The 21,157-nt window shown below is 40.5% G+C and overlaps 1 protein-coding gene across 1 annotated transcript in view; it reads right to left on the bottom strand.

Annotated features, from left to right (window-relative positions):
* Window positions 1-21,157, bottom strand: part of MOCOS (molybdenum cofactor sulfurase) — a 223,861-nt gene that overhangs the window by 114,693 nt on the left and 88,011 nt on the right. The gene's annotated exons all lie outside the window — the stretch shown is intronic.

The following is a 21,157-nucleotide window of genomic DNA, read 5'->3' as shown; positions in this document are numbered from 1 at the left end:
CAGCTACTTTGCACCACTCTGCGCAGTAGGTCAGCTCAATGCTGCTGACTACAGTTAACAGGTTATAAATTAATACCTTGTGTCCTACCATGGAAATTCCCATAAAGAGATGATAATGAAATACAAGCAGTGTACATTAACCTAAATGCAACTGTAGTGTTTATTATCTTAATTTGCATGTTTTCCTTAGTCAGTATTTAAAACCAAGTCTCAGTGCAGCTCTGGCTGACCATTTTGCAGTGCCCACACACAAAAGGAGGATACTGCTCTCCTGTTTTCTTAGAAAGAAAAGAGCTTCAGTTCCTATTCTGAGATATTACGGGTTCTGTTTTCCAGTGGTAAGAATAGCTATTGTTCTGCCAACTAACATCAATGTTGGATTTCAGAGTTTAACACAGGCTGGGGAAATAAAATCCGCAGCCCCTTTCAAAAACTGTGTTAAACGGCAAAGATACTTATCCTAAATTCAAACAAACAAAAATTTTATGAACTTGAAAAGGAAAGATGATCCAGATCGCTCAAATCCTAAGAATCTCCTTTAATCATAGGCTATTACGCCTTTGTGGAGCCAGAGTACACTGGCAGATTGCATATTGAATAACGAACAGCAAGTAATCAGCTTTACATACATCTAAGACACAAAGCTGCACAGAGAGACTGTCTAAAACCATAATTTTATAGGACAAAAATTCCCTACAGCAGTAGAGAAATAGAAAATATTTAGTCTCAGAGCCTCTGAAAAGCACAATTAACATGAGTGTTTAACATGCGAGGATTGCTTTAAAGTATCAAGAGGCTATTTGAAGGCAACATAAAGAAGATACCAAATAAAATCCATTAGAAACAATACCACCATATAGACTATGCTGTATGTAGCCTCTCTTGTCAGCAAAACAAAACTGTGTACCATTTGAGAGGCATGTGACCAGATAATATGGTCTTGTTAATATGAGTTCAGTGCTTTAAGTCAGAAGAAGCAGCAATGGAGCACCACAGAACATTTCTTAATTTGTAAGATGCAAAATAAACAGTCCTTCCTTTCCTAGATCACTTGTTCTCTTTTTTTCTTTTTATACAGGGCTGATGAATCCTTCCAAAGCAAGACAGTGTAGGTGCAGTTCTTGGGAACAGCACGTACATACATACTTACTCTAAGCAAACAAAGCAAGCTATCACATCTTAGGTGTTCTATCTCATGAGGTGTTTTGATACATATTGATTAGCCCACGGCTATTATTTATGCTAAATAAGGGCCAAGGCTTTGTATTGCTCCCTCTTGGAGACACACTCCATGTTCTGGGAGACTTTGTGCTTCTCTGGAAAAGCATCTGCTGTGTTTAGTCAATCCAGAAGCCATACATCTCTGTTATTGTATAGATACAAATTAACTATGCTTGTCCAGGTATCCCTGGCACTGTTAGGAGCAAACAGTCTCTCTAACCTAACTGGAGATAATCTCTACATAAGAAAAAAAATCTTCATCTAGGAGGCTGCTTTGAAGTTGAACCAGCTAAACTGTCTTATTTTCTGGTGAGAAAACATGCTGATTAAACTCTTCATTTAAGCAAAATATGTTGTAAAGGACAGAGAAATCCATGTTTACTTTCAACACAGTCAGCTAAAATCTCATTCTTCAACAACGAACAGATTATGGCAAGAGGAAGTTAGAGATAAACTAAATTGAATATAGCGTAATTATATATAATTGTAATTGTACTGGTAATTATTTTTCTTAATTTGAGTCTTTATCAAATGGCTGAGGAAATATTTATAATGTAATTGTTATGCACACAGGCACAACCGTAATTCACACTGCAAATACAGGGCATTCTCTAAAGCTTTTCTTAAGAGTCAAGTATAATCAGGGGATTGCAAAACAAAACCAGAAAAACAATGGAGTGAAAACAGAATAATGAGTCAACATTTCACATTGGCATAATCTTACAAGGAAGATCATAAAAATGTAATTTATAAAAAAAGTCTGCAAAACTGTCACTAGTATTTAGTCTGAATGTCAACATTTTCAACAAATGCAGGGTTTCTGCAAACAGGATTTTTACTGATGCATCTCATATGTGCCAAGAAGGTCTTATTCTCTTAGGATGTTGCTATAAGGCAATGCTAAAAAGGAAAAGACAAACTTTGAACTTTTCAGTCATAAAGAAATTCTCATTTTAAATGGTAATCAAATCGTCAGGATGAAAAGGATTCAAGGTTTTATCACTCTGTTCACAATATTTTCCACACAATCAATGAAGTAATTGAACTAAAAATATTAAGACAGAACGTTGGAAATAGTACAAGGTAACACTGTCTTTTCGGATCTGCCCAGATACTGCAAGAAAACCCAGCAGGGACCTGAACTTCCAAACCTAATTGGGGCTGTCTAGATATGTACATTATTAAACAAATAGAGAAAACATGATAAACTCCATGCCTCACTGAATTTTAGTTGCCCGAGGTTGCAGAATCAAGTTCCTCTCTGAGTGTAAGATGCTGTCTTAAAAAGCAATCATTAACCTAAACAGTTTTTCCTCACACTAGGTATGTTGAAATAAAGAAAACCCCATAGCTCTAAAATGATACTGATAACTGTATTTTTTTCTTCCTTTTAGGATTAGGGTTTATTCAAAGGTGTATTATAAAGGATATTATTTTACTTTTACTGTGCAGTTTACCTTAATGTCATGCAAAGACTGTCAAAAAACTATTTTCTTTCCCCTTTTTTATTGCAAACTGGAACAGATGCCAAAGATACTTTCCCCTATGGAAATCAGACAAATGGCGCTGTCATTGCTTTCTTTTTTTTCCTGCAGATCTGTAATGCATATAGTAATTATATCACCATGGGATGTCAAATCACTGCAGTATATGAAGCCAGAAAGTCTCTGTTGAAATTGATAACTGTATGTTCCAGTACAAATTAAGTTATACTATGCTGTGTTTTAAAATTAAGAACCAAATTTCATCCCTACAGTAAGGCTATTCCCTTGAAATTAAACTTGTTAAAATTCTGGTTTTGACTTAAGGAGAAACATGCAAGAAGCAGAAGACAGTGTCTGGATGTCTATTTATTTTCAGTGGAGCACCAGCAAACACGGCCTGATTTAATGGTGTCTAAATCTCGTAAGGCAAGTTTTATAAAGAGAGGTAAACAGATTTCCCAGCTGTAGCAATTGGTCCAATAAGTTATGTTACTGCAACTCATGAGCCATGCCTCACATGCATTTTAGACTATTGTGACTACAATAACTCTCATGTCCTCGAAGTCTCAGGGGCAAGAAACTGGCTGAACACTTCTGGTTACAGCACCATGCACAGCCTGGACCACAGAAGCAGGCTTAAACCTGCTCCTCCTCTGCTTGTGAAATGAAAACAACTGGGTTCAGTGCCTGGGTGTTGGCCTCTTCCCTACATGAAAATTTTGGATTAGAAAATTTGTCATGTATTTAGGTTTTCAATGGAAACTGAACCAGCACAAGAACAGTGTGAATACTCTCATATTAGCACTTCAAAGAAGCAGAGATATGCCTGGAAAGTTCTTAGTTTTAAATTAAGTGATTAATCAGCTGTTACTACAGAAAGAGTTAAGATCCATATTATTTATTCCAAGGACAGCATCACTGTAAGACATTTTGAATCATGAGGAGGCCTAGAACAGTGAAGCCACTGCAAATTTACTGAGTTGATATGCTGACGTTTTCTGTAACATTACGTTCTTCCTACGTTTTCTAAATTTTAATCTGTAGCTGTAATCAATAAGCACCTCAGTACAGCCCAGAGAAAAGGTGAGGAGGAGACACGGCTTCTATTTTTACTTTCTGTACAGTTAAGTCTACAGACATGCTGACAGCAAGGCAGGGCAAATTGGCCAGCAAGATCAGAAATAGTTCGGAATAGAGTATCGCAGCCATCGCTCCCCCTCTGATGGTGCACACTGGTGAGTCTGTTTGCCAGGTCACTGCCTGAGACCCCGTTTGGCCAGCCAGAATTCAAAGGCAAAGGATGAAGATAGGGCTTACGCACAGGACCATGGGGAATCAAAATATTAACCTGTCACGAGACACGGGGTCCCACACCTCTGTTCCTCTGGATATTAGCTATGGGCTTTGATCTCCAATGGGCTCGAAGGAAAAAAGAGTTCTCAGCCTAAGTTGGAGGGAAAAATATTCATCATGCAATATGCTGCATCCATCCCTGTGGTTTAGATATTGTTTGGCCAGTAATTCCACGAAAAAAAGGACTAGTGGCATACTCTCCTTCTTATTTGTGTGTATATAATTTTCCTTTTTGTACATGTCATTTGCACCTTGAAAATGTGTTGACAGTGCAATTTGCGGACATAAACATAGTGAGCAAATACTACTCTTCCTCCAGCTCCTTCAGAACACCCACAGAAGAGAAATTTGAAAGACTTGTCAAGTATTTTCACACTTTTTCAATATGCCACTATAGATTAAAAAGTATCTGAATGAAGCCTACGTGGTATTTAATGACGGTTGGGCTTTCCTTGTTATGTACCTGAGGAAAAAAAAGTTTCAGAAATGTTACATTAATGGATTATTAATCTTTAACTTGGGAAAGCAGCAGAGAGAAGAAAAGTTTACTTAAATAAGATGCTCTGCTGAGAATTCTTATGATCATATAAATTTTTAACATTCCTGTGGCCATTTAAATAGCTGAAGGTAGATCTCGTTGGCTGTTATAACTGCTTCATTAACTACAAAATGATCTCTTCAAAAATCACATTCCCCCCTTTAGCTCATAATTTAAATAAACTAGCCTAGGATAAGAAATATACCTTTATCTTTGACTCACAGTTCTGATTGCCAAGCATTTGTGTTCTTCAGATAGGAAGGGTGATTAAATGAGAACTTATTCTGTACTCTCTGCATAGAAGTATGTGCTAATTTACATTTTCTTGCACATGAAGAACTGAAATAAAACCTATATTTGCTATACTTTAACCAGTTATACTGTAAGTTTGATTCATCAGATAATCTGAATTTCTAAAAATTTCATCTAGCTGATCTTAAAAGGTAGCATATCCACTAAGGTATGCATACTATCACATTAAAGATTTGGTGGCAATGTTGATAGCATGCAGGTATTAGAGAATTTGTTCAGGGAGCACAAAATGACTATGTCAACATTCCTATACGTATTTCATATAAATGAAGACTGCAGGTGTGTTCATACTGTGGACATTAATCTTCATATACTGTATTCCATAATAGGAGTATTTACAGAAAATATTTAGAATGTCTGTTACAAATGGGCACACTAATGTAGGAAACCCATTCTCCTTTAACAAGAGGAGCATAGCACAGTTTTATTTGCATTTTGTATAGAAGCTGAACACATTCGGATATCTTCTTGGCTCTTGGCTGGAGTTAAAGTTTTACACCAATTCCATTAATAATGTTTACCTGTACTCTGTTGTGAACTTACATAATCAACACAGTTTAGACAATGCAAAGAAGAAAATTATAAAGGTGCTCAACCTTCTTGGAAATGCAGTCATGTTATTAAGGTAAAATTGGCTTCACTATATTCTATTATTTAAAACATTTTGCATACCAAGTCCTTTAACAAGTTCTGGTTAGCCACGCCACAGCGTTTAGTCCTCACTAAAATTTAAAGTGGCACCTTGTATCTTTTTGTGTAAAACTCATTGTAAGCCCACCACTTGATAACCAAGAACAGGAAGAGTTACAGCTACACGAAGCTGTTACGTCTAGAATGTATACTTACACACAGTCAAAGCATGTATGGTTTCTTGCTTACATGTGTCCTTATATATTCACATACATAAAATCTAAAATTCTTTACAAAGTATCAGCTAAAGTGCATGGTCCTGCTTCTTTTTGTTGATCTAATTTAATCATCATGTTAATTAAATGCCAAGAGTGTAATTCTTATGAACAATTAGGGAGGTAGTTTTCCTGCTCATCCCCAAATATGTAGCAATCTGCCTGAGAAAATCAACTAGTGATGTCTAGATAGAGAGTCATTGAGAATTAATGTATTTTAAAATCAATTTAAATGATAAAAGGGATTAAACTTGGCATATAGAACGTAATCAAAGGTCTCCCGTTGAGTCCAATGGGAGATTAATTGGGCCAACAGACCTCTACACAGCAGTTCTGTCTCTCTCCTCCCAAAGAGTTGATGTTATTCTCATTTACAGTGTCACATTTTTGAAAGCCGGTGAATGCTCTTCCTAGGCTTTTTGCACAACAGAGTACATCTCTGGGGCTACATGTGTTATGCTAGCAAAGGGTCATACTGAAGCAAGTACAGTAAAAAAAATATTTGACATCTGGAAAGTTATGGTGACAAGAAAATGAAAATAATACTTTGACCTTGCAAACAATACAGCAGGTTCAGTAGGATTAGTAAATATTGAGCATTTTTATGCTAACAATGAAAATATGACTAAATATTAAAACTTACACAAAATACAAGTTACATGTTAATTAAAGGAGAACTATGAAGTTTCAACCAAATATTCCACTTTGAAAGATGTCTGCCTTTTACATTAAGAAGTCACCTACAGTGATGCTTTCCCATTAAATATTTGCATTTCATTGAAACAGCAGTCAAAATTTCAACAAATGTCTTTAACAATACTTTTCAGAAAGAGAAAAATGTGTGACTTAATAGAGATTCTGGCAACTTCAGAAAATAATTTTTAAAAAGGAAGTGAAACATGACACTATTTGTGGAATATTTAATACTTTCGAAAGATGTCCGTATGCTTTCAGTATATAATACAGAAACTAAAAACTGCATCTAAAAAATCTGATCTCTAACTAATTAGATTAAGAGTAGAAATCTCTGTCAAGCAACATGCCCATACCATTATTCAGTGTGACTCTGCAGAATACGATTTTTCCATGTAGGAAGAATGGTTTAAGATGAATATGTATTAAAATAACTGTGAGCAAATATCTGATCTTGGATTAAAAAGCAAACTTCTGAAAGACAGATTTTTTATATGACATCTATAAACTTCCAGAAACATCCCCCCAGTGGGATAGGGGAGAGAACTGAAAGAGTAGAAGTGAGAAAAGTCAGGGGTTGAGATAAAGACAGTTTAATAGGGAAAGCAAAAGCTGTGCACACAAGCAAAGCAAAACACAGGATTCATCCCCCACTCCCCATGGTCAGGCAGGGGCTCAGCCCTCCCCAGGACAGCCGGGCTCCATCCCGCGTAACGGTGACTGGGGAAGGGAAATGCCCGTAATGGTTACTTGGGTACATGAGCAATTCAGAGGAGCATTTATACTTCATGGAAAGCAAGGTGATTTTTAGGATGTTCACCTGATCCAGCTATAGTAATGTAAATCCAGAAAAAGAAGAGAAAGGAAGAGGAAGAAGAAGAGGAAGAGACTATTTCAGTTGGAAGGAACTCACAATGATCATCTAGTCCAACTGCCTGACCAACTCAGGGCTGACCAAAAGTTAAAGCAAGTTAAGTGCACTGTCCATATGCCTCTTGAACACTGACAGGTCTGGGGCATTGACCACCTCTCTGGGAAGCCTGTTCCAGTGTTTCACCACCCTCTCAGTAAAGAAACGCTTCCTAATGTCCAGTCTGAACCTCCCCTGGAGCAGCTTTGAGCCATTCCCGTGCACCCTGTCACCAGATCCCGGGGAGAAGAGCTCAGCACCTCCCTCTCCACGTCCCCTCCTCAGGGAGCTGCAGGGAGCAATGAGGTCGCCCCTCAGCCTCCCTTGCTCCAAACCAGAACAAGCCCAAAGTCCTCAGCTGCCCCTCGCAGGACATTCCTTCCAGCCCTTTCACCGGCTTTGTTGCCCTCCCCTGGATGCATTCAAGGACCTTCACACCCTTCTTAAATTGTGGGGCCCAGAACCGCCCACAGCACTCAAGGTGAGGCCACACCAACACTGAATACAGCAGACTAAATCCCTCCCGCCTGGTTTCGCTGTGTTGGACGCAGCCCAGGGTGGGGTTTGCTCTCTTGGCTGCCAGGGCTCACTGCTGACTCCTCCTGAGCCTGCTGCCACCAGCACCCCCAGTTTCCTTTCTGCAGGGCAGCTCTCCAGCCACCCTTCTCCCAGTTTATATTTGTGCCCGGTGTTACTCCATCCTGGGTGCAGAATCTGGCATTTGGACTTGCTAAATTCCATCCCATTAATCATTGCCCAATGCTCCAATCCATCTAGATCACTCTGCAAGCCATCATGTCCCTCAAGGGAGTCAACAGCACCTCCCAGTTTGGTATCATCAGCAAACTTGCTAATGGTGCATTCAACTCCTGCACCCAGATCATTGACAAATACGTTAAACAGAACTGGCCACAGAATTGAACCCTGAGGAGCAGCACTGGTGATGAGTCACCAGCCAGATGCAGCCCCATTCACTACAACCCTTTGAGTTCTGCCCTTCAGCCTCTTCTACACCCAGTGCACTGCAGAACCTGCTCATCCCACTGTTGGACAATATGTCCAGAAGGATCCTGTGAGGGATGGTATCAAAAGCCTTACAAAAATAAAAATAACCTACATCCACTGCCTTCCCTTCATCTACTAGGTGGGTGACCCTATCATAAAATGGTACAAAAAATTAGTAAACCCATGTTGACTGTGCCTGACGACTGCTTTATTCGTTAAATGCATTTCAGTAGTACCCAGTATAATCTTCTCCGTAATTTTTCCAGGAACTGAGACTAGACTAACAGGGCTGTAGTTCCCTGGGTCCTCCCTCATGCCCTTTTTGTAGATAGAAGTAACACTGGCTAGATTCCAGTCAGCAGGGACCTCCCCAGACTCCCAAGACCTTTCATAGCTGATCGAGAGGGGTTCTGCCATAACATTCACCAGCTCCTTTAGTATTCTGGGATGAACCCCATTAGGCCCCATGGACTTGGGAACATTCAGCTGATAGATCTGGTCCCTTATCATTTCAGTGTCCACAAATGGAAAGTCACTGTTCCCACACTTGTGGTTCTCCAACTCAGGGTAATGGGCAGCCCGAGGTCAATCAGTATTATTAAAGACTTGAGACAAAAAATGCATTGAATGCCTCCACTTTTTCTTTATCCCTATTAGTAAGATGACCATCTACAACAAATATCAATGTTTCTTTAGACCTCCTCTCACTATTAACATACTTTAAAAACCCATTCTTGTTACCTGAAACAATGCTAGCCATTTTCAACTCTAACTGAGCTTTGGCCTTTCATGTCTTCTCCCTAGATACACAAACCACAACTCTGCAATCTTCCTGCGAAGCCTGACCTCACTTCCAGAGATCATACGACCTCTTTCTCCTCTTGAGCTTCGCGAGGAGTTCCCTATTCAGTCAAGCTGGTCTTCTGCCACACTTGCTCAATTTATGACACAGTGGAACTGCCTGCTCCCGTGCTTCCAAAGGGCGGTTGTTATAACAGTGAACGGCGATCTAGGAGGGGACTGTTTCCTATTCAGATGTGCAACATTCAAAAAAGACAGACAGAGCCACAGCTAAGTTTATGATGCTCAACAAAACAAAATACAGCATCCTTATTTTCTTATACAAACCAAACTCTAATATTCAAACCACTGGACCCAAAATGCTAATGTCTCTGCATTACTGGCACTTTCTAAATTATGCTGGCAGTCAAATCAACATGAAACTATTTCTTTAAAAGAAAGAACAGTCTCATGTGTAAACATCTGATGTCTAAAACCTTATTTTGAAAGATTTCTGTCAGACAGAGATGGGAAGTAAACTATACTAGAACCGAGCATTCAAGATTACACTAGGAAAATGTTACGAATTATTAGGAGTAAAGGACAATTAGAGATAACTTGGCGTTCACATATTGCTATTTCACAGGAAAGGATTACATTTCTTCTATGCATACACATGATTTGTTTAATTTGATAAAAGATCACACAAAGTTTATTTTATCTTTTATCTTTCCCAACACAAAGTCAGAAAATCCAAGGCTAACAATGGGCCTGACTCTTTATTTTAATAAAGTCCTTCTAAACTAACCCTCCACGATGAAATACAGGAAAAGTGTATATACACAACAAACAAAACCTAAACATAATCTGACATGAACAACATCCTTCTTTAATTCTGATGAGGACTTCAAAGCAGCTGCCTTCATTTGTATACTACCATCAGAAAAACTTTTAAAAAAACCCATTTGCTTTTGTAGGAAGGGTTAACTGGGTTACTGTTACTTAGCATTGATCTATTGTTTTGCCCAAGAGGACAGACCATGCTAACTCTCTCACTGACAAAAGCAGCATGCCATTTTTATCACTTAAACTGGTCTTATATTAGTGCAGCTAACTTAAGATCAATCAAGACACCTCTAATTTAGGCCAAAATGAGTGATAAGAAGAGTTAATTCATACTAATCACTTTTTAGCAGTGGATGTTATGAAGGAAATCCATGCAATCTGTATTACTGAACTTAGAAACTGTTGGTATCAGCAGCAATTAAAAAAAACAAAACAAAACAAAACAAAACAACCAAACCAAACCAGAAAAAAAAAAGGGCTACTTCATAGTACTACCTGAAAACATAACTGCAAAATTTCTGCTATAAAGTATGAAATAGGAGATACAATTCTTTCAGCATAAGTACTTTCTCTGCTGTAACCCTAAAACTTTTTACCATAAAATTCAGTGAAAATAAAGCTATTACAATCATTTGACACACTTATTAAGCCATAGCAGATGCTATTTGATAATATAAATGCCTAGGTATGGAAAAAGTAGATTATAATAATGCTAGAGAATCCTTCTGAATTTTTTAATTGAACACGAACAGACCGAAATGTGACAGCCAAGTGTTTAATCAAATCTGAGTATTTCTTGTTTTGGAAACCGTTACTTATATGTGAAAGTCAAGAAAGACGGTAAAACCTTTTTTTCTCAAGAGCATCAATATTTTCCTTCTTCTTCTGAATTAAATCTGTTTGAGAAGCCTGTAGATGTTTTTTTTTTCACAGGTTCCCAGGAGCACAACTGCCAGATGCACTCTTGCATATATTTGACTAGCAAGAAGATGAAAAAAAAAAAAATAAAACCCGTGCTTGTACTTGTAATCTTCAAATACTAGCCTGAGTGATATCATCTAAGCATTTAAACTACTCTGTTTCCATATGTCTCTTTTTTCCCCACTAGGAAGCCACTGGCTACTAAACTTTTTTAAAAAGTAGTTCTCTGTACCTTAGCTATAAATAAAATAGGAAATAATACAAGTACCACATAAGAAGTCACATAATCAGAGCCATTAAATTTAAGATGGTTTTGTAAGTCTTCTGCTATTAATAGACAAACCTTTATGGGCATTTCAGCTTGCTCTCTTGTATTCCAAATTTATTTAGATTGCAAAAATATATCGTTTTCTTAAATGGTAACACTTGTCTCTAACGCTACTCACAAAAATAGGTCTGATCAAGTATACCTTTCAAAAAAGATCATAGAGGCACGATTCTGAGTGGAAGGAAGTCACTAGACTAGAAAAAAATCCAGTGAAAGTGACGATCTCTTTTGAAACATCGCATGTATGGTTACCACGTGATATATGGAGGTGTCTCAGTCTCCTTTTGTGGAGCCTTTATGGTGAGTTCATGGATCTCAAGGGATCCATGCACAACAGGTTTAAACAACTGATATTTACCACCTTGTTCATGGAAAGGGCAAATAAAAGTAAGCAAGAATGGTTAACATCAACTCATGACACTGTAGGGCATTAGTATGTTATAGCAGGCATTTCCTGACATAACCTTAGTATCATTTTATATTAGAAGAGTACAGTTTCTCATTTTATAATTATTATTTGCACTGAGGACAAAATGTTAAAAGAAATGACCTAGCCCCATCCCATTTTGGAAGAACTAAATTTGGATTACATTCCGCCAGTAATTTTAAATGCCAGGCACTCCATCATGCCCCCCTCTGCTCCCTGCCCATCAAAAAGAATAACATAATCCCACGCAAGTAGTAGGGGGACAGGGTCTTCTATAAAGGGAGAAAATAAGTATTTCCTACAATTTTTGCTTCCAAAAGGATACACATACAGCACTGCAACTAGCATAAACCTATTCTACTTAAAGTACAAGCTAAGTCCCCATTAATGCTCAGAGAATTTTCTGAACTAGAGATTGACTTAAATACATATGCTTCAGTCCTTTTCTGAATTAGAGAATAGACACCAATACTCCTCACCCCACTGCTTTCATTGATCTCAATTACTCTGTTTTGAAACCCAACCCAATACTCCTTCTTAAGCCTAAAAGTTGTTCCCCATCACCATTCCTGCAGAGAGGCCTGGGTGGGTGATGCCTGTTCTCCTTCCCCCACACCTTCTCCTCTGTCCATCCAAAATGCTCCTTGATTTACCTGGTACAAATACCTCTGTTCTGTGCGAAACTCAGCCCTGGGCAGGGAGCCACGCAGCAGAGCTGGATGCAACAGGTTTCAAATGGAAAATGATCACTCCTAATTAATATCCTTATCAAATCGCAACCCTCTGCCCCACGTTGGGCGCCAAAAAGGCTGTTGTGGTTTGGGCCTGGTTGGCAGCCAACCACAATGCAGCAGCTCTCTCTCCCTTCTCCTCCGGCAATGAGAAGGGACAGAGAGCCAGGCTTGGGGTTCGAGATAGGACTGGGATGGGGAAAAATTCCCCTTTATGATCACGAGCAAAAGGCAGACTTGTTAGGGGAAGAAAAAAAAGAACATACATTTATTGCAGACACTAACAACACATAACAGAGTAGGACAGTGAGAAGCATTGCCACATCTTGAGAACACCTTCCCCCCACCCCTCCCTTCTTCCCGGGCTCAGCTCTGCTCCCGATATCTCTACCTCCTCCCCCAGTGGCGCAGGGGCAGGGAATGGGGGGTGCAGTCAGTGCTGCCACTTCCTTTACCTTCGGTGAGGGGAGTGTCCAGAACTTCTTTCCCCTGCTCCATCGTGGTCCCCCTCTCACAGCAGACAGTCCTCCACAAACTTTCTCCAACATGAATTCCTCCCACGGGCTGCAGCGTTCCCCACACTGCTCCGTCATGGGTCACTAACTTCCTCCGACTAGATTCCCTCCCACGGCTGCAGCCCTTCCCGAGCTGCTCCGGCGTGGGACTCCCCCACATGCTGCAATCCTCCCAGCACTGAATTACAGCAGCGGGGCTGCCTTTTCCCATGAGACCCCGGCCTTCTTCGGGCACAGCACCTTGATCAGGCAAGCAGAAGCCACAGGCCGTAAATCAATGTCTGCTCCACCGTAGATCTTCATGGGTGGCAGGGGGGGCGCCCTGCCGTCTCCCCACAGGATACAGGGGGGTCTCTGCTCCGGCACACCTCCCCCCTCCTTTCTTCCTCCATCCCTCCACTGACCTTGGTGTTCATGCAGCTGCAGCAACTCCTCCTCACCAGTCCCACTGCTCTTCACCACGTCCCTTCTTAAATACGTTCTCGCAGAGGCGCAGCTGATGGGCTCAGTTTTGGTGCAGAGGTGGAGATGACTTGGAGCTGGGGGAGCTTCGAGAAGCTTCTCACAGGGGGCCGCCCCGATAGCCCCCTCCTCTGCTACCAAAAAAACTCCACCACTCACTCAACCCAGGACACAAAACTGTTGAATGGTTCAAAATGAAGCATTTCTGTAGCCAGACAACCTTGCTCCCAGGGTGTGTGCCTCTGGAGAGTTTGCCCACAGCAGGCCATGGAGTTGTGTTTGCAAAGGCACTGGCTCACCATCAGCTCTAGCAAATGGACTGACGTGGGGTTCGTGTCCCTGGCTGCTTTGCTCCACCTGGCAACAGAGCAATGTAAGGGATTCAGCTCTCAGCCAGACACGGGAAATTGAACTTCATCTTCACAGATGTGAGCAGGGAAGGCTGCTCAATGCCACACAGGGACCTGAGTGTCTCCGTCTACAGTGCAAAGTCCACCTAGCTGGCAGAGGGCCTGGGCACTACAACTGTGCACAGGGGTCTCCTGCAGTTCGGATTCATGTATTCCTCACAAAGACCTGTGGAAACCACAGATTGCAACGGTGGCTTTGGAGCCCACTGTGGCAGTGTCCATGCAGAATACGTGGCAGAAGCCTTGGTACACGCTGCCAGGAATGGTCCTGACCCAAAACTCAGGACAACTTCTGACAAGCCATTGCTACCCACGTGCAGATCGCAGACACGTGAAGAGATGGAGACACTGAACCACATTTCTAGAATTTCCCTGCCTGCTGCTAACAGTTCATGATGAAAAACCCCTTCCTAAGGCAGCGCTCCTCCCCATCCTGCCTGAAGGAGCCCCAGTCGCGTGGGTGGGCCAGCTCTGGAAGCAGACCCGCCTGTCCCAACACAGAGCTGTCACACTCACAGCATCAACTTTGCATCACCACGTCTGGGTCTTGGGGCTGCCACCCTTACAGACATGCTGCTTTCAACTTTTCCTCCATTTTTGTCATCTCCGTTCTACTTCTTCTCATTTCTGTTAGCTCAGGCCCTTCTCCCATTCACATCATCTCATGTTTTAAAAAAATCCCCAGGTGGATTATATATATATAACCATAACCCCCTTGCCATGGTCATTCCCTGTCCTGATGACCTCCTTCCCACTCTTCCCCTGCTTGGGCAGCAGAGCTACTAGAGCAGAAGGAAGGAGATGGAAGCTCCCCACAAAGGTTCGAAAAAGCAGTAATTGATTTCCTGGGGAAGGAGGGAAGATGTGAGAAGGATTCATCCCTTCTTGGGTGGTTCTGGAGAGGCGTAGGGATGTGCCCTGCGCAGGGCCAGGCCCATGGGCAGCACACACTCCTGCCTGGGCTCGGTGCTTTCTGCACATCTCAGGCTGCACTGTGTAAACCAAGATTAAGCTCACTCCAAAGAAGACAATAAAGTTTCAGTAGCCAACGCGGAACAATTTCAGCATCGCTGTGGAAGCATTTAAAACACACATACACATGCCAGAGGATTTGGAGCACATAAAAACTAGGTTAAAATAATGTTAAATATCTAAATTGACCCCCTGATACTCATTACAGCTTCTCCGTATGTCTGCCTTAGCTCATGCTTTTGTCTCTAAGACTTCAGGAGTCAAACGAAGAGCATTATACTAATTATATACTATACCACGGAGTATTTACAGCAATTCCTGTTCCTAAGAACTGCCTGAGGTAAAAAGAGAGAGCAAAAGCTTTAATTCCTGCACTTTGAAGTAAATCAATCCCTTAACATTATCTGAACAGGACTTGCACGTTGTAAATATCGTCTGGGTCAAAAAGCTAGTCTCACCCTTTTACATGCTGATATTAAGATACTCTAAGTACACAGTACAAACGGTGAAGAAAAAAACTGTGATTTTTATGCCAAGCAAGTTACCATTGTTTTTCCTCATATATCAAACAGGTTAATCAATCACAAGTGTAAAATCTACATAGCACAATAAAAAATGTACAATAAATTTACCACCAGAAAACAAATGCTGTAAAATCCCAATAGCTGGTGCTAGAAATCCACAAAGCCTCTCGAAGAATACTTAGGGAAAAGATTTGAGTCTAAATTTGAGTATAAGAACTTCCTAGGGTAAAACTATGACATGAGAATTTGCTAGCCACAATGACTGCAAAGATACATCCTGGCTGAGGCAGAATTTTTACTGTATTTGATCAAAGGCCAAATCAAGTCCTGGTATACAAGAGAATTCCTTTCTTTCCTGCTATCATATCAAAACACTTTATATTGTGAGAAATATGCATTTTATAATGAACTCCAAATTTCTTTCTTTTACTTCAAAATAAATATAATAAAATTGTAGGTCCCTAGCAATTTATAAGGTTTATTTCAGAAGTCAATAATTTGGTGCCAGTCATGTAGTGGGAAGGAGGTGCTTAACAATACAGATTGATGATTGATGCAATTTACATGAGCCTCTGTGTGCTAGGCATGTGTCTACATTAGGCATATAATTACTACTGGCTTTCAATGATACTTTGGCAATGAAAGAAGAAACATGCTTAGTTTAGTTCAGCCTCCTTCCAAGTAAGAGAATCCACAGTACAGTTTAAAATTCTTTGCGTTTATGTTTTTTATTAATTTAATTTTGCTGAGCATTGCTGAAAATGTGCAAGGTTCACTACCTCTACTCCCTAAAAAAAACACCTCGCCCTGTATTTATTTCCGTACTGCAGATTGCAGACTAGCACAAACACATTCCAGTGTGCCTAAATGTAGTATCTTCCTCAGAAGCAATGTAAACTGCTGGGCGTGGATGTCTGTGGCACTGTGGCTACACTGCACTGAGGGCCTGAATTGGTTTGACTAAAAGTAGTTTGGGAATCAGTACACTGTAACTGCATGCTGCAAAAGACCCGAACATTTAGACATTAACCAATAAGATGCCTATCTTTTTGGCTCATTCCTAGCATTTACAGCTCTAAGCCCTGTATGTAACCACTTCATATTGGGATTTCCCAACTGTGTAATAGGAAACACTGAGGATGAAAAAACAACTCAAATCTTATTTCTCCCTGGGACACAGTGAAGAGCTTACTCAGGAGAGCACCTTCTTCTGTGCCTCTGGACTCTGTTAAACATGGGAGCAGGCACTTCAGGAGTAAAGTCAAAGGTGATTCCTTTTTTTCCCCAAAATCTCTGCTGGAAGAGGCTGGTAGTTACAGCTGACTTTGTAGTCCAGGAGGAGTCTGTGTGAATCTCTGCGGGAGGCACCGAACTAGGGTTTTGTATAACCTGGAAGACCCTAACCACCAATCTTCTCCAGCTGTGTAGCTAAAAAGAAATGCAACACCAGCTGTTCAAACAAAAGTTCAAGAATAAAGGCTGTCTTCAAAACTGATAGGTGTTTTCAAGTCAAGAGGTTGAGAATATAAATAAGGACATCCAAGAGTTGTACAGATGAATAGAGGTGGGGCTGACTGACAAGCCATCACTGCCAATTGTTTTGCCTCTCAAAAGTTTTACTTACATTGTTGCTTCTCTCTGGGTGACTGCCCACTAATCCATGTTCACAAACGTGTTTTCAAGTGTTCGATTGCGCTCTACAAGCATTTATTAGAGGTACTGCTTGCAGTTTATCCCAGATTTGGCAATTTAAGATCAAAAGTGATCCTCACAGAATTCTGTTTGGCTCACTGACCTCCAAGTTTCAGTTTATTCTGACTATGCTGAGTTTTCAGTCAATGAAACAACTTCACTATTGAAAAAAAAATAAAGCACCTGGAGGATTAGAGTGCAAAATGACATATGAATGCCTCCTAACAGTGGGAGAAAATTAGAAAATAAATTAAGCAAAACTTTCTTTTGCATCAAATACTGAAGAAGCTGGCTGGCTGCAGTGATGGCTGGCAGAAAAGCACAGCAAATGCCACCTGCCACTTTGGATGTCCTGAGAGGTAACAAGACAGACTGCATGAAGCTTTCCAGCAGATATTTATACTTCAGCAGAGAAGGGAAAGAGTAACAGGTTAATTGAACCTTCTTACAGTTACTCAGAAAGCGAAAAATCTTTTGTTTTTCCACAGCTCTTGTTTTGAAAAACAGTTGTAAAAGTTGTCAGAACTAAGTGCTATCAGCTAAGTTAAAGGTCTCTCTCTGCCTTTCAGACGGGGAGAGATGCTGTGTAAGAGTTCTACACAGTTCTGCTCAACGGCCCATGTATAGCCTCTCATCTCTGCAGGACAGGGTGGCACCTGGGATTGAGGGGAAGGAAGAGACTTGATCACCCTCTTGTTGCCTGTTCAGGCCTGCAAGTCCCTGTCAGTGGCTGTCACAGGTCTGTCAGTTACAAAAGGCAGCCTCATGGTGCAAACACCCATTAGAAATTAGATGAAGACCCCCTATCACTCCCAAGGATCTAATGTGAAAGCCACCACTGCTGGCTGAAAGGATATTTGTTCAGGAATATTACAGATTTGGAAATTCCCCTATAAGTGGTCCTGTTTGGAGATCTCTAAACATCACAAAAATGTGGAAGCAGTGTAACAAAATACTTGAACAAAACATACTAGTCAACAGGGTGATATTTAAGCCCACTCACCACATTAAAGTAATCATGGTCAGACGTACAGAGCCCTTGAGTGTGGAGTCAACAGGCACACACAAGACTACACGGTGAGTACTGAGCTCTTCTAAATACGGTTCAGCCCCTAGGTGATTTCTTAGCACTGTGAAGAGTTTCTATGGAATAAACCAGCACCTGTCACTACATTCTTTCTATTTTTATGCTGACAGAAACATCCAATAATGCTAAAGACAACCTCAAGCAGAGAGCCAGCCTTCTGCCAAGGGATTCACAAGCTGCTCTGTATCCACTACCCAGCCTCAAGGTTTTGTCTCCAGCTCCAGCTCTCGGGATCATAGTGATAGCTGTCATCCCTACCTTTCTGCCCCCATTTTCCACTCCTTCCTTCCCTTCCCCTCAGCATGGAGCTGAGGATCCAAACCATACCACTATACATAGACCTGCACAGAGTTGTCCCAGTGATCTCTAGCATAGTTCTCCACCATAGTATATTAGTAGGCCCTAATTAAGGACATTTCCTGCAGACTTTAAGGGATCTAACCCTTTATCTGCAGGTCATATGTATCAGACACTGAATCACCTCAAAAATAAAAAGCTACAGCATTGAGAACACAGAAACCTGCTTTGGTTACGTACAAAGCATCACAGACAACAGAAGTGTGGGTGCTGCTTTGGGGCTGTCAAATCATTCAAGCAGCAGAGGCAAGAGCCACTAAAACTCGTTAGGGACAGAGTCATGCCATCTGGATTTCCAAAGCTTTTGAAAATGCATTTGGAAATGAAAAACACAAAACAGCTAATGCACTAGATATTTCACACCGGTGGACCAAGATGCAGATACTCAATTTATAGATAACACAACAGCTTCTTTTCCCTTAGTCATAAATTCCAGGATGATAAGATTCTGAACAGCACTCCCAGATACAAAGGAAAAATAGGGCAGAAGATGAATATTTTATCACTGAATTCTTGCTATACATAATCATATTATTTTATTATCTCATGCTGTGCAGAAAAAAACATGGGAAATGAGGCTAGATTTGTAAATGATAATAATAATTTGTCAAGCTGTTTGATACAAGGATGAAAATACAATAAACATGATTTTAAAAGTTGAGATAGGAAGACTGGCTACTGCCATGAAATGGGAAAACATGGAAGTGATTTAAGTGTATTAAAGGAACATAAAAGAGACTGTGATAGAATAATTTATATACCAAGAACAACAAAATAAAGTGCAAGAAACACTAGCAAAAGCTCTATCCATTAAGACGAAAGGTAACCATTTTGACAGTCCTGGGAATGAAAGATGCTCATTATACATCTCCACTCAAGTTTTACCTTGACTTAGAAAAAGCTATTTCCTTAGTACACTGCACTTTGATCCTGCTTGGATGGGGAATACCTTCTGCTAACGGTATTCATATACACATAATTTAATCTAATTTTCCAGTGGTATTTGGTAGAATTCAAGTAGCCTTATGAATTACCACATGAAATTACATGTTTCAGTGTATTCATTGTCAATGTCAAACCAGAACTCTAAACAAGTTTTTTGTTAAAGAACAATTTTAAGAAGCCGACCTTTTTAAATCACGAAGACATGACTGATGAGAAAATGCATATGCAGCTCAGCAGAGGTGTGCAGTCTCAATCACAGCGGCTGGAAAGGACCCCTGAGGACCTCAAGTCCAAAATCGTGCCCAGAGCATATCCATCTGGAGGTTGCTCAGGGCCTTCTCCAGCTGGGTTTGGATACCTCCAAGGATGGAGGCTCCTCACTGCAATTTGGCAGGGATGAAATCTGGCTAGAGTTGCTGTTCATAGGCAAAATAATGACCCAGGTGTTTCAGTCACTGGCAACGAATGGAAACATGGCTTAATAATCATATTAGCTTTGAGCACGGTGGCCTGGAATTTCATTTGAAGTGTAGTAGTTCTGCTCTTAACTGCTCTATCTCTATTTTATTATCAAGAAAACACTTTTAAAAGCAAAGCACAAAGCAAAAACCCATAACAACTGAAAGAAAAAAACCACAAATTTGGATGATATAGCTTGGAGGGTATTGATTGAGAATATCAATGCTGCTGGTTTTATTTTTTCAAGAAAGTGGTTATCCTCATTCCTGACCTATCTTTGAAAACTTCAAGCCTCCCCAGGTATGACTAAGTCCACAGTTCACTAGGGATTACAGACAACATCAGTAATGCTCTTAAACATGAACTTTTAAATAGTAGGTTTTCAAATAATAACCAAAGAATTAGATGAAGACAAATGTAAATATTTACCTATGTACAATGACTCAGACTCTCTGTGTGACACTTTGTTGTCTAATGGAAACTAGTATTACACGCCTGGGTATCCAGCTGTCAGATTTGATTATTTTAGTTAGGTTCCCTCATACCAAGATTAGACACTCTGTACCCAGCCTGTCTGAGAAATCAAATTGGACAAATTCCTTTGTTTATAACACTGTAGTAGAAAAAGGTTAAAGAAGCCCTTCTTCTTATTCAATAAAAAAAGCCCTTGAAAGCAGTGGGAGCCTGAAATACCTGAAAGGCTTATAATTAGTCAATCTCTGAAAGCTCCTGAAAAATATACCAGAGAGAGCGCTCCCCTCAAGGTTCCCACATACCTTTCCCCTCTTAATTAATAAAAAGTATAAAAGCAGAATTGAGATCTAAAACGCATATCAGATATTTTCATTCTCCACGCAATCTCAGGAGTCATGTGTCAATTACCTCTAGAAAAGCCACTCAGAAATTAGAGCCTGCCCAGGTCAAATTAAAGCACTTTTTCTCCTTGGCTTGCTGGTGACACAGGAGGACCCTAGGATCCCATGGTTTTTATGTCCATTCATCCTGACTTTCAGTGAGTGCTGCACTTTAAAGCCTTCTTGGTTTGAAAAAAAACGAAATAGAGGTCAGAATGCCAATGTTTCCCTGTTGTTTTTATTTCTAAATTAAAAGATTAGCTAGACATTCACTGTACCAATTTCTGTTTCAGAAATAATGCATGGCAAGAGAGCCAGGCTAATGCATCCAGCCTCTGCATTTATCAGTCCAGAAGCAAAACCCCCACAGCAGCACTCAGAGCACACACCTAGAAGAGGTGCACGCACATGAAGCATCCACTACAT

The sequence above is a fragment of the Tyto alba genome, unplaced genomic scaffold (genome assembly GCF_018691265.1).
Source record: "Tyto alba isolate M040663 unplaced genomic scaffold, T.alba_DEE_v4.0 Super-Scaffold_27, whole genome shotgun sequence".
NCBI classification, from domain to species: Eukaryota; Metazoa; Chordata; class Aves; order Strigiformes; family Tytonidae; genus Tyto; species Tyto alba.
Note: the sequence above shows the minus strand (reverse complement) of the source record. Positions and strands in the feature narration are given on the sequence as shown.